The sequence below is a fragment of the Megalopta genalis genome, chromosome 5 (assembly GCF_051020955.1).
Source record: "Megalopta genalis isolate 19385.01 chromosome 5, iyMegGena1_principal, whole genome shotgun sequence".
Classification (NCBI taxonomy): Eukaryota; Metazoa; Arthropoda; class Insecta; order Hymenoptera; family Halictidae; genus Megalopta; species Megalopta genalis.
Genome location: NC_135017.1, coordinates 24699015 through 24714416, shown reverse-complemented (window position 1 = coordinate 24714416; position 15402 = coordinate 24699015). Strand labels below are relative to the sequence as shown.

The 15402-nt window shown below is 40.7% G+C and overlaps 1 protein-coding gene across 1 annotated transcript in view; it reads right to left on the bottom strand.

The window, feature by feature from the left end:
• The window catches only part of stumps (DBB domain-containing protein stumps), a 119272-nt gene extending 105490 nt beyond the window's left edge, over positions 1–13782 (bottom strand). The window contains exon 1 of the mRNA XM_076521738.1: positions 13703–13782. The gene's annotated coding sequence lies outside the window, so the exon portion shown is untranslated. The remainder of the gene's footprint in view (positions 1–13702) is intronic.
• Positions 13783–15402: the final 1620 nt, after the last annotated feature.

Below are 15402 nucleotides of genomic sequence, written 5' to 3'. Positions count from 1 at the left end.
CAAAAGAATCATCGTCGGTTGATGATATTCATCCTAAACAATTTTTAATAGAATAGTCGGTTACTCTAGAAATTATTTTCAAAAGAATCATCGTCGGTTGATGATATTCATCTTAAATAATTTTTGATAAAATGATCGTTCCCCCTAAAAATCATTTCCAAAAAACTGTGGTCATACTATTTGATACACAGTGGCCGTTTTCTCTAAACATTATGTATTTGCGGAAAATAGTGGACAGAGGTTGATAGGGGATGCTGCACAGGGGTGTCGGAAGTTTTGTGGCTGACAGAACAGGAATTTCCCCAGGCGCGTGACTGTCAACCCCCAGGGGTTGCGTACGTAAGTAGACAGGGGATTGGAACGCAAATTATACGGTACGAAATATGTATCGGATGGTGATTGATTGCATCCGGAGATGGTTGAGAGTTTAATAGGCCGCCGCAAAGTTTAATTGGATCGGACGTAGCCTCTAATAAATGAAATGCGCGTTTGGGGACGATGGCTGATGGGGCGAGAGGGGTGGCCGAGGGTGGCCTGTGCCGGTGTTGCTCGATTTCAACGGGCGACCGCGCCCGATCGAGGCTATCAAGCATATTTTCCGTGTTCCGCGTAAATCCGCAGCTGATTAGTGGCGAAACCAGGCGAAACGAAGTGGAAATCCCAGACGGGATTTCTATCATCGTTCCGCGGCTATCCGCCGGCGTTTCAACACAGAATTACCTAAATTACTATGTGTTACGCAACACTGTGACTGCACGAAAATGGAACACTTTGGCAAATCATGTTTTTAATTGATTGGAGGGCACAGGTCTGTCGGAAGGTACGTATGTTGCTCGAGGCAAGTTTATTCAGACGTTTTTATGAAAACATCTAGATGGCACCAATTTCAATAAGTTAATTGGTAGCTACAATACAGATTTTATGCATGTATGTAGCTGCAAATTAAAATAACAGAGAGCTTGAAAAAACTTTTATATTTATTATTTTTGATGTATTAAAATTATTGAAGAAAGAGTGTACTTTCCATTTAATTTACATTTTCTGAAATTGATGCTAGCAATTTTTAATTAATAAATAATAACATATTTTGTGAAATAATTTAGAAATAATAAAATATTTTATGGACTTTATGTAGCTATTGCAAGAATTGGTAGCAGATATATGGAATTATTGCCAATTTACTAGAATTATTAAAAAGATAAATATATTTTTATTTAACACTTGTTATATACAATAGCTGCATTAAAATTTCTATTTTCTATTCGAGATGTACTCAAATTTAAACTTCTGCAAAAGTCTATTATAATTCTTTATAATAAAAATTCGTCTCACAATTAAATCTAATATAAAAATCTGCTATAATGAATTTCACCCCTATTTAAAATTAATTACAATCTAGATATCTATAAAAAATCTACTACAACATAAAATTTCTATTTAAATTTTATCCAAAATCTACTAAAATTTAAACTTCTATGAAAACCTATTATAATTCAAATGATTATTCCGCATAGAAATCCGCTATCTATTCATAGCCTACACAAACACTGATCTATTATACTACACAACTGCGCCAGAGCGAACCTGTTGCTACTATTCCTATCACTAGACTGCAGATTCTATGCATTTATGATATGAGTCGGTCAAATACAAAACACTAAAAATATTTAAAAAAACACTTCTGAATACTATAGCATTATTTTCAGCTTAATAAAATAATTCAATTCAGAAGAAAGAAATGTTTATGCAGCTTCCGTAGCTTGCAATTAATTGCATAGAATCCTTGTTTCGCATGAAAATTCGCAGCGTACATACACCATAGAGCTTAATATGCATCTACAATGAACAGAAATGTGGAAAAAATGCTAAAACACGAGCCGTTCATTTTTCGCTTCGGATTCCTGCGCGCGGATGTAAATTTCGCAGAAAATCCGCAGCGTGGCCGTTGCAGAAATGCAAATGAAGAGCGGCTTTTGGCGGAGCATCGTGCGGGAGGATCGTGGAGACGGTTCGCGAGCGAAATTCGACGGGGCCGTTTATAATTAACGAATGAAAAGGGCCCGAGGCCGCGCGGGTCGTGTTGGTTTCATTCGCGCGGTTCAACCACGTCGCCCGTGAACCGTCTTCACGAACAAAAGGATCACAAACAACAGGCTCCAACGTCAGATAAACGACCGAAATTGTCGAGAAATCCTTGAAGCGCGAAACGAATGTCTCGCTCCAGTTCCCAATCATCCACCGGCCGGGCAATGTTCTGTATTGGGGAACAAAATCTGTTGATCGTGTGCCGCGCGCCGGATAGAACGCGTTGAATCGCCCCGCGACACGGTCCACGGAATAAAATAACAATTAGCGGGGGATACTTTTCACCTGCGGAGTCCGCGCCGGCCACCGATCGATCCCCCCGGCCCTGTTTCTATTCAGCGTTTTGTTGAATGGAGGCCTCGGCCGATTGATGGATCGTTAATCAATTTGTTTACTCGGTCGAGCGATGCTTGCTAGAATGTTGGGACTCGTGATTCCTAATGCTGCCTGTCCACGCGAAACTAATTGACTCCGCTCGCAACCGGGTTCATGTTTCGGTGGTCAGAGACTCGTGTCGTAAGTAGACTTGTATATATATATATATATATATTTATATACATATATACATATGTATATAACAAAAATTAATAGGTCAAATGCAAAATTGTAAAGACAAAATTTATGGACATCGTTATATTATTTTCAATTTATTACAGTCATTAATAGAGGGAAGACTTTTTTTTCGTCTAACTTATACTTCTCACAATTAATTTACAAGGGATGATCCCCGACATGGAAACTCAACAAATTCTGAAACTTTTGGGATATATGGAGCATATTATAGATATGTATTACACAATTTATTTTGTTAGCATAAATTCACTTTAAGGGATGGAAATCAACCCCCGAATATTCGGCTATTTTTTACTTCATTGCTATAATTCGCAAACCGTACAAGACAGGAAAGAAATCTTTACAAAAAATCTACCAATTATTCAGATTAATTATTAACTATCATAATAGCTTCAGTGAATCATAATCAGAAAAAGTAATCATTATGTGATCAATGATTATTGTGTTAATCGTGACCAAGGATTACATTTATTTTGATTACCTGATTTATCCATTAATAATGATCGCTTGATTGCTCGGTATTCGTAATCATTAATCAGATTCCTTTTTAACCAGCTCTCTAGAAGATTAATGGTAGTCCCGACGCTTCTGCATTCCAGCTTCTACGAACGCGAAATGAAATTCGCATTTCTGATGAAAAAATGTTCCAGAAAGAGGACAAGTTACCCTCGTCGTAGATGCAACATAAACGTAGATTTCTTGTTCGAAAATAACCTCGTCCATCCGATTGATCTCTCTCTCTCCCCTCGTGGCCAGAAATATCTGCCACTGTTTTCGGAGACGACACGACAAAAAATCCATCGGCTGATGGATCACGCAAAATACAATTCACTCAAGCGCGAAACGTTCGCGTACATCCAGCAATGGGGAGGAACTCGTGAAAGATATTAGTCGGACCGCGTTTGCCACCGATGTAATCCACTTAATTCTTTCGCGGATATTTGTACGCCAGACAACGGAATTATTAATCGGCGGAAACATGCCTGTTTTGAGGGATTACAGCACGAGAGGTTCGTCGCCGTTAAGGATTCATCGCTGGACGAAAATGGTCGGTCGCATGACCAACCTCGTTACCCCCCATCTCGGAAGAATACAGCTCGCCAGACAAAATTGTGTCGATACATTTTCCATGAAGCCGCCGTGTTCGACACAGTCCCTTGTTAGACAGCGACAGAGAAATAATTGATGCACGTCCCTCCGCGCGGGGCTCCCCTGGATATTACATCGAGATATCAATAGTTGTCGGCGTCCCGTCGACGCCGGGGAAGATGTGCTAATCAACGAGCCTTTATTCTTTCGTTTTCGCAATTTCGCAGAGAAAACAATATTCTATTCCGCCTGACTTGGGAAATTTATTCTCAACCTTTGTCTGTTCGTTGCGCCAATAACACACACTTTTTACTGCAGTTGGAAGCCAAATACTCTGGCAATCTTTTAGAGAAAATTTTTAAAATACATATTTTTATAAGCATTTTTTACGCTAACTTGAATCGTGTCGAAATTAATTCTCAAACTTCCGTTTTTCTTTTTTTCTTTTTCATTAAATAGAATTATATTTTTGTGCAAAAATTGTCGGCTGTAAAATCCGTACACAGTTTTTTGCAACATCACGTGCACAAGGCACAGTAAAAATTTCAGCGTGGGAATTTAATTTTTGTTCAAGTTATTTTAACTGTATTTTTCCTTTAACTGTATTTATTCATACATGACGCAGGTCGGATATGAAAATACTTCGTCGTCTCTACTGTCTAACTTTGACCTTTTGTCTTCGAAGAAATTATTACGATGGAAAGAGTTCGAATCATTCTAACTGCGAAGAAAATGGATTAAAAAATTAATAATACGCGCTAATTCGTGAAATACGCTAAGGCGGTAGCACATAAAAAGGAAATCAATTTTAATTTAATTATAAAAATTGCGTAAAGTAAGCCGGAAGGTCGATGTTCAACCTAGTTGCACATTTATTTACCAGATCGCTAGATCGCGCGGATTTTATGCAGTTACGGTAACAATGTGCGATAAAAGGAGCGCATAAAAATTTATTTACAGCCTCCTCTTCGGTTGCAATCGCCCTAACAATATGACACTTTTCAACGACGTAAAACTGCTTCACGTTAGTACCTCGTTTATTCGGATACGGATATTCGGATAACTGAAGTGTTCCGATAATAGAGATCATGTTTCTATTCATTCGGATAATCGAGGCCGCGGATCGGATAACTGAGGATCAAATGTTTGTGACGGGTAACACGAGAAAACAGATACAAAAGATCGGAGACAACATCGTTCGAGATATCAAATGATTTTCATAATTTTCACTATTATTATTACTTATTACGACTACTTATTATTACTATTATTAATTTTCACTATTATTATTCACTATTATTTATTTCGCTCGTTATTCCTAAGGATTATTATGTCAATAAGAATGAACTGTTTCGTTAATTATTCCGTTTCGCAATAGAACTATGTACTTACGTACAAAAATATGTATTCGTATAACCGAGAATATGCTCGACGGATAATATGCTTCGAATAATAAAGTTTCAGTTGCAGAGTTCGTATATTTGCGGTAGGACATTAATTCGTTCGAATAAACAAGGCGCGGAAAAACGAGGTTCTCCCCGTATTTTCATATTCTAAAATCGAACACCGTCCGAAAGAGAAATATTATTAAAATAGCTTGCTCGATGATCGAACGTTCGCAAACGTCCGAGGCATTTTTCTGTCTACTGCTCGTTTCGATCAACGACGAGGGGGTGGATTTCAGCATCGGCCGCGTTTACGTCAGCTTCGTGTAACGCTGTTTACCAGTGTAATAGCCTCGCGCGAGTCCCACGCTGAAAATAAATCACGATCAACGTAGATAGTCCACCCGTTCGATAGCAATGCAACGAAGCCGCAGCCTCCATTCCATTCAAATTCATAAGCGCACGACCGGCGATCCCACCCCCGCGTACGACCTGCGGTAGGTCAAAGTTGATGCGATCGTGTGTGCCGGCCAGTAACGACGAACCGATCGAAAGGCAACGATCTCTCCCGTTATCTGGAGGACGCAGCCCAACAGCTCGTCGTATTATTGAGTTGCAGCGGCCGGTCGTCCGAGCGGACACGTCCGCGATAATGGCCCCTAAAGGGCCACCGAGCGTATCGTTGCCCGGCGTCGATCGATTCCCTGGCGCCACGCACAAAGATCACCATGCCAAAGGACCAAATTAACATTTCGAGAACGTGCAGATGATAACGTCCCTGGCGAGCTACGTACCCGCTCTGGAATTACGCCGACGCTTTCAGAACGATGAGTTCCCTTCATAGCTTCCCTTCGACCGAGCTTCCCTTCGAATCGTCTCTACAGATCGCCGATCAAAAAATCCCTCTCTCCTAGATTCACTCGAATCGAGTCTGCTTTTTGAACTTTCTTCTTCCTCTTGCGAAGGAAAAGTTCTTTCATTTAGGAAGACTGAGATGAAACGCTCAAGCTGCTGACATATATTTCTTTTTAAGAATTTCAAGACTAAATTTATTTAGATTATCTTGCTGCTTTAAGAGAGCGCTTCAAGAGAGAAATTTATTCAATTATTTCCAAGGAATGAGTCCTCATAATTTCAACGATTTTTAAATAGGAAATGTGGAGCCGGTAATTTTGATCGGCACAATAGATGTAGCGTTAATGGAGACGATTTTATAAAGAATGCCCCAAAATTATGGTACTTCCGGGAAACGAGGAATTCCTGAGGTTATCTGAAGTAACTTTTTCCTTAGCGAAAATACAATTCGCGGCTTTGTTTTATTAACAAAAAACACTGACCAATGCCTCGCGTCAGTTGATTTCGCCTCTCATTGGTCACTGTTTTTTCGTTAATAACTCGCAAACGAAACGGCAAATTGCATTTGCGCTAAGGAAAAAGTTACTTCAACTAGCCTCAGGAATCCCTTATTTCTCGGAAGTACTGTAATTTTGGGTCTCCCTGTACATCAATCGAGTTTCTAGTTCATTTTTGCTACAAGAACTATTTGAATGAATATCGATGATTGAACATCGTGACAACGATCAGGCCGATGTTATTGATAGGAAAGCGATCTTCTCTGAGGCAACACAGCGACGTTACAATTCGCAGAATATCGCGGTCGAATCGCACAAATTGTCCCGAGTACAAAATGTCCACCGGCACTCAAAAGAGGGTGGGTCATTTATATCTCTATTGATTAGTTCTCGTTGCGGGAGTCGCTGTAATTTTCTATAGTGATACACAAGGTTTCAGTAAGCGAGAAGCGGTCGTGCACAGGGGGTCGAATCAATATGCACCGATGCAGCCTGCACCGTTGCAGCATGCACCGATGGAATTGAATAGATGGAGTGTCCAATTATCGTATCGCTCGAATCGAGTGGTATTTATAAACATCGGCAATTCCTTTTCGTCTTATATCTGCGACACTTGGCCCCGGCGTGACATTTCCGCCAAAGCTGACCCGTCCTCCGCAGTTTTCGCGTGTAATTCCGTTCCTTCGGTTTCGAAGTATCTCTTCGTTTCACAAAGCAACGACTTGAACATTTCTGCGGCCGATTTTTCGTTCGCCCTTTCGCCGTTCCTAAAATTCATCTCGCAGTTTCCCTGAAGTACGCTTGAAAGCACGCTTTGCATATTCTTCGAGGCAGTCCTCAAGTACCCGAAGAGTACCCCTTAGAATATTCTTACCTTCTCCATGCCGGCCGAAGAATATCCTCTTTAAATATTCATTGGACGCTCAAGCGTTCTTCGTAGAATTTTCCAAAATTCGGGAGCCGTTCTTCGCTATTCTCAACCTTTTTCATAAATCCTCGAGGTGTTTGTAAAATCTCCACGCGTTCTTCAAAATGTCGAAAACTTTAGTCAGCTTGCTCCTTCCTTTAAATACATTTTTAATGTTATAACACCTTCCGAGATGTCTTTACTGTAAACCTGAACCGTGCAAAGTTTCATGATCGAAGAAGCTGTAAAAATTCGCTTTTTCGAGGGCTTTTGAAATTTTTATACTACCCTTAATGGAGGGATGGAATCGATGATCCCCCGTAATCTCGAAGCAGAGGAATTAGCTTTCGTCGACTGTGTCATCGATACACGTGTCTGGGTCGCGAAGGCATGGTTAAAAATTAACAAGGCACATCCGATCCCGTTTGCAACCCTTACGTGACGCCCCGCCGGCTCTGTTTACTTCGACGAACTCTATGCATGGCTAACTAACCTTTCGATACCTTCCATCACCATTCCTGGAATGATACTTTGTCTGCAATAAATATTTACAGTTGTTCGATATCACGAAAATATGAAATTCATCGATGCGAAACCGTGAGCATTTATATTCAACGAAAATTGCATTCGTCGGGTGAGAAGATTGTAAAATAAACAATTCGGTGCCGGTGGTAATATTTCAAATAAAAATCATTTTTTCCCCAGCGAACAGGCTATATGTATACTTTATCCGCGAATGGCAGGATTCGTTTAATTAAAAAATTTGATTCAGACCGGAGGATTGAACTCCGTCAAAGAAAAAGTCACGGGATAATTGATCGTCGCAGTTAAACGAAATCCGATCACGGCCGAATAATTTTCAAAGAAAAGATAATCCAGCTGGATCTGAAAGCAGCGCAGTCCCATTATCCATGCCGAAATCCGCATTCATCGATGGGAAATGATACAGGAACAATGGGAGGACCGATTCGACCGTATGAATTACTATTGCACATCTTGTCGAACGTATTAATGGCTCTGTTAATTAATTTCGTTCGTTCGATCGACGGACGGCCGACAAATTATATATAATTCTCGTAAGTGTCCCGTCGAATGGAAGACCTCAATTTTCCGAAATTGTTCGCGCGGAATTAATTTCCCGCGGGATTCAATTACAATAACCGTGGCGGCCGATTATTAGATCGCGGACTAATCCTCGCGTTTGACATTAATTAATCGATTTTAAAATTACAATTTGCAGAATTACATCGCCCGGCTGACGTGGAACAACGATAATTGCAATGGACTGGAAAATATTTTCTGCGGTACAGCTGTCGCGAAAATTACAAGGCTCGAGGGACAAGAATTAATATGTCGGAATTAAATGCGCACGTTTGATAACGTTAAACCACCATTTGCAGAACAATCGGGGAACGCTTTGCAACGTTAACCGCGTGACAGATTGCGCAACGCGGGAGGCATCGTTAAAATGTTCGCAAAAATAATGAAACTTTCTCGCGTCGATTGGAAATCCGCCCGTTTCTCGGCTTCGATGAACGATTTATTGTTCACGTTTCAATTCCGCAGCATCCCCTGATCAGAGGAAATGTTTCCTCGCGATCTGTTTTCCCCGAATATCGACATTATAATTTCTAGAACTTCATAAAATCTATCCATTTTAATTTTCTATTTTAATTCTGATTTTACTATTTTATTTTATTTAATTATTAATTTTCTATCCCTTTAATTCTCTCTGCAGAAACTCAACATAATAATAATAATAATAATAATAATAATAATAATAATAATAATAATGAAACTAGAAACAATATGATTACAATATATAAAGCAAACACAGACTAAACATTCCAGTTTCTGATAATATTATATAATTAACATAATATTGATTGCGAATTGTTAAAATTGATCAATTTGGCAACACCAGGGTTGTTTAATCTGTCACGTGTAAGTCCATGCAGTTTAACATTATTAAATATATCGTGCTAGAAATGAAATGTACAAGTAAGCAATTAATCAACGAATGAAGCTAGTTCGCAAGAAATGATTTTTGCTAATTTTCGCAATTTCTATCAGGTCAAACGTAGCGCGTGCTGTCGCTCGAAGAACACGGAGCAACGGAAATCCCTTCGTAAACAAAGGAAATCGCCTCGGATAAGGGCGAAAGGGGAGCGAGACCCGGGTAGACAGGGAAAGAGTCGGTGTAATGAAAGTCGAGGAAGGTGGGAAAGAAAAATGACGGAGCAGAAAAACCTGTTTAACTTTCTAGACGGCGCGGCGTGAGGAAGGAAAAGGAACGAATAAATATCGAGAGCAGGATCCGGCTGCGGTGTGTTTACCGACGTAGAATGCCAGGGAAATTAGAAAACACTGTGACAGAGAACTTTAATAGCATCCGATTATTAAAAAGAGCTTCGGAATCTTCCGTAAGGATGGAACTCCGATTGCTAATTAGAAGGCAGATAAGTTCCAGGCGGCTTTTGCATTGAAACTTGCGTCTGCGAAAATTCTCGAAATAGAAATGAACTTTTCAGTTGGAAAATTACTTATTGCTCGTTACCAACGATATCGGCTAATTAATAATCGAATAGGTTTCTGGGACACTCGGAGACAATTTGTTTAATACTATGATTGCTGTACCAACAATCTCAGAATCTTCATAAAATTGAAGTATTTTAGTTAACCAAATTGAAATTGGAAAGGTAAATTGTATAACAACAGTCGCACGTGTTGCATATCCTAATAAAAATAAGAAGGTGAAATAGATTCACGTAAAAATTACTTTTCAAATCCGAGCAAATCACTCCGTCCTGCATATATGACAATCAGAATGTTAATTTCTCGAATTTTTCCTTCAAATTCCCTCTTCGTTGAAATTATTCATATAAATTCTACAGTGAAAATATGAATCGTAAGTAGGCATCAAATTTTGTTATTCCCTTATTTTGTTTATTTTTTAATAAAAAAAACTTTGATACGTGTTCCTCGATAAATATAAAATTAATTATGCCCGACAACAAACCGATGGCACAGCAATTGGTCACTGGACATTAATTGGCTCCACTATTCTATAAATTTTGTAGTTTGTGGAGCAATTATGAATGGAAAACAGAGCCAAAGATAATCCTACCTGGCTATTGCGGGGTGTTTTATTGACCCGTGTACAGGAGGATTATACATTCAGGTTGGTATCAGTTGTAGAACCTATTTTGGTGGATCTATAAGCGAGGGATCACCCTTTGACCCAGCACGTGGCGCCAAGAAAGGTGACCAAAATTAAATATATGCCGAGCTCGTGCCGCACCTGCGAAACTACATCGATGGAAGCTTAAACATATGCTAAGACTTAAACGTGCAAAATCAAAGCCTTCTCGAGTTTACACAAAACCCCCGACGAACCTAGTTTTGCAAGAGAGAATCCTTTACCCTCAATTTTCCTTTACGACTCCAGGAGATCGAGATTTCGTTTACACTGCTTTCCTTAGTTAAATTGTCCTGATTAACGTTTCTGATCGTCCAATAATTAAAGCTTTGAATTAATAAAATCCTTTTTATATAAGTGAAAATAAATACATGGAATTACATTTGGAACTGTATGGAGTATGTAGAATATACTTTTATATTTTCAAAAATCCTGAAAAATGGCAAATTAGTAGATAAGATATTTTATCTAAGGGCGGAAGAACAGCGATTGGCTGTTCATACGTCTAATTCGAAATTAGACTGTGCAAGTATCACGCGAACTATCCCAATCGATCGCGTCCCTCGCAAAAGCTCGCCTTAAAAAGATAAGCTTGATTAAAATTGGCAAATCCTGAGTCGCAATCCGGGCCGACTGAAAAGGTGAATAAAGAGCGGCAGGAACGAAACCCGGAAGAAAAGCCTACGTGAAAAACGGAGCAAGAGAAGGGCGATGGAGTGAAATATTGAGGTCAGTATCAGTTGTAGAACCTATCTCGGCGAATCTGTAAACGAGGGATCACCCTTTGAGTCGGCACGTGGTGTCTAGATGGTGTCCAAGATTAAATATGTACCAAACTCGTGCCACAGCTGATATCGACGTAAGTTTGTACTTGCGCCAAGCTTGGACACGTAAAATCAAAGCCTTGGGTGCACAAAACCTAATTATGCAAGGGAACTCTCTGCCCCAATATTCCCATCAAACTCGAGGAGGTCGTGACTACAGATATCTGCTAGCAATCGGCTGCTCGTAGATTCGAATTAGGCTACGCAAGTTTCACGGAAACTTTCTCAATCTATATCGCGTGCCCCGCAGAAGCTCGTTTTAAAAAGATAAGCTTATTAAGCCTTATGTCAGTAACCAAAATTTTCGGCGTTGTTTTATAATCTATATAAATATCTATACAAATATCTATATATTTTATAAAATATATCCCGGGTATCCCTACGATCAGTTGCTATATTACGTTACTGTTTTATACACCTTTCACATAATTCCATTTCTCAAACATTCATTTTTATCGATTTTATATTTGTTATCGCAGCAAAATATTACACTTCTTAATCGCCTGGAGAATTTCTACTTTCTCCTACACTCCTTATCTCTTTCTCCAGCAAGGGTACTCCGTTATCGAACAAAGGTAATTCCAATTTATCGTCCAGTTTTAGTACTTTCCCGATAACAAAATTGCAGGCTCGAAACAGATATCGATTGGAAATGTGCCGAACAACGACACACTGGCCGGACATTGAAGCATTTTACCGGGGACAAAAAATAATTGAATAGAATGTTGAAAAGGGTGCGCAATTATTGATACAAGGGGTAAAATCGGGCAAAGCCCGGTCGCAACTCGGGCCGGCTGAAAAGATGAATAAAGAGCGACGGGAACGAAACCCGGACCAAAAGCCTTCGGGGGAAAAAGGAGCAAGAGAAGGGCGAGGGGATCCATGGAAGAAGCCGAGGGCGGGGGTGGTCTGATCAAGCAAGAGGACCGTGATAAAGGGGCAGATCGCGTGGGTGGGCAAGAGAATATAGATTGCTCGGTGCAGAGAGAGCGAGAGGACATCAATGGAAAAGACGAAGACGACCGGATGCGGATCGATCCGGAGGACTATTCCGTGGGTGTACCGTGGGCTCGTCTCTCACACCCTTCGCTGTGTTTATCTTTCTCCCTCGAACCGGTGTTCCGTCGATCGGGAACGAAAGAGGAGGATAGATCCCCGAGAGGTCTACGTAACTCGGTTTCGCCCTGGGAAATTGCGATCCACCGCATTAGAATGCTTCGGCTCTGGGTAACATTCGGTCCGAAGGTTTCCAGCAGGTGGATGATGGGCGCCGGCGATTACGGGGCCGGCATTTATCTCGTCATTTCCCGTCGAAAGTGCCGTCAATTTCACGGACAATCGGTGCGCGATCGTTCCGCCGCTGCTCCGCCGGTAAATATCAAAGTTCCTGCTCGAGAGAGTCCGCCATTAGCAGAGGGCGGAGCCGTTTCGTTCGAGCCTCTTTGACCTTGCGACCAAGACTCAAGGCCGCCCTCCTTTAAATAGCCGAAAACAAGTCGTATACCCGTTGAGATGTTCCTCATTGATTTTATGTTCAGCTTCTAGGGTGAGTTTTCGTCATTCCGGATATCGATCGGAAACGTTGCTAAAAAATAATAAAAATAGTGAACACAATTAAATTTAGATGCGTCGGTGAAAAACGTCGGGATCATTGAGGTCCACGGGTTCGCATCGTTGTCTTGAGAAAATTTTTTTGTCTTCGTCGCTATGTTTACCATCTTAAACCTAATCACTGTAGCTTCTAAAATTTTTCTCTATTATCTCTCTCTCTCTCTCAATAATAAATCCAGATATTTAATTCGGTTTAGATGAAACTTTTATCCGCCCGCCATCTTGTACTGCTTGGTGCAGATTTCAAAAATGGCGCCAGGAAATTCGCAGAGTTATCTAAGACAGGACGGAAGCGGTTCAGGATTTGTAAACGTTTATTACATGAGAACGTCGTATAATTTATCGGTAGAATGAAGTGTAATGATCGTTACAAACGAGCTTAAAAGCTACACGTTACGATTGGTTGAGATTAATCGCCGGCGAATTGGCGTCGAACAGCCCACACGGCCCATCAACGACGATCGCGTGCGGTAACGGTGAGCTGTAACAATGTGCGATCGTGTTCGTTCGATTGGAACGAAGAGATCGACAGCGTTCAATGAAAACCGAACGTTAGAAAGAACGATATGATTACTCGCGGATCCTACAGTATTATTTACATCGTGGCCCGTTCGAATTTCGTTCGGATATTATTACGCTTGCTATTGTACAATACGTTACAAGTGAAGTGTGCTTACCAACGATGGTCTTAACAAGGTTTGTGTGTTTGTGTCGCGCCATGATAATTATCGCCAGATGTTCGATTACGACGGAAACCAGTCTCTGAATCCAGCAACACGAATTAAGATCACTTGCAATTAACACCGTAACACTGTTAATTAATCGTAATTTGAGAAAAACGTACGGGAGCTCTCTTTCGTTCAAACTTCCGTAAATGCAACGATCGTCGCCGCTTGGCGGCGCTCGAGTGCAGCTCTAGCAGGGCACGCGAACGTGATTGGCTTGGGTCTACCGTCGGTAAAATCGAACCAATCGGCACTCGTGGTACTCCCACCGTTTTCATGAGCTGTTCAAGTCGCTTGTCGAACGCGGAAGTGCGAATGCTTCGGAGGGAAAATGCAGAGAAATTCTCGAGAAAATCATCGACTCGAAGGAACAGGTAACTATTGCACAGAAAGATTCATGAATACGAGAAAAGCTAAACCCCGTTGTTAGGATTCAGAAAAAGGGAAATGAACAGTTCTGAAACGTTCGAGTGCGTACGGATTTAATTGTTGAGCTCGCGTTCGTACAAAATTTGTCGTTCGTTCCTATCGGGAAGGTCGAATTCACTGAACGCAACCTTTCACCTGTAGATCGTAATTAACACGTTGAATGCCGCGCTGGTTTCACAGAAATTGTCCGTGGCGCCACGATGAATTTTCTTTCATGTGATACGCATAATGTTGAAATATTATCTGCAATAGATAAGTTACAGTGTATAACCATGTTTGACATGTTAATTGCGACAAGGGTCACTGTTTGAATCGACGATGGTAATAATACAAAATTTTAGATATTGACGTTTGTTTTAAATTATATATATTTCTATCAATTTAGGCGCGCCGGTCCCCGATGGCCCCCATGGCGTCACCGCCAAGTTAAGTGCCGGTCCCCGATGGCCCCCATGGCATTCAACGTGTTAAAGTCCACGCTGGTGGAGCAATCTGCATTTACCGTTCAGGTCGCTCGAGGGATTCGATGAAAAGTTGTTTCGGTGAAAATGATCCGATACGTTTAGGCAACAGGTAGCGTTAACATTGTTAGCGTGTCCGCGGTTAATGCAAGTGACCATTTCACAACAACTTTCTTTGCTCGACGTAGGATGGAGGAAGAGACAATTGAATTTCGCGCTTGCGCTTGGAGGACACGCGGTTCATCGTGACGGAGGGAAATGGAAGGTGAGAAGAACAATTGGCGGCGTCTAAGGTATGTACTAATCGATTATTTGCATATCTTTTTCTTTGCTCTACTTGATAGTTTCAATAGATTCTTTTCATTCGAAACGACAACGGACATCGAAGCTCACAAATAACGCCTTACATGCTACGGTCAATATCACTGGTGTAAAGAGACGTGACCATGAACCAGGCGTAGAATAGACCCACCATTTCGTAGATCTTTCATGTAACATGAAAGCAATCGCAAATAGCATTTTGTTTAGATATTTTATTTAAGAGAATTTTTATAAGATTTAGACTTACTGTTGTATTTGACTTGGTTCAAAATGGACCAATGAACGACTCGTCGTGTGACTGGAAGCGCCACCATGCTTGGCGCCAATTTAAAATCAAAAGACAACACTTGAATAAGATGGTATATCCAAATTAAATAACAATTGCTTGTTACTTTTCTTCAGGCGCAAATATTACTTTAAATCATGTTATGTACGCTATAT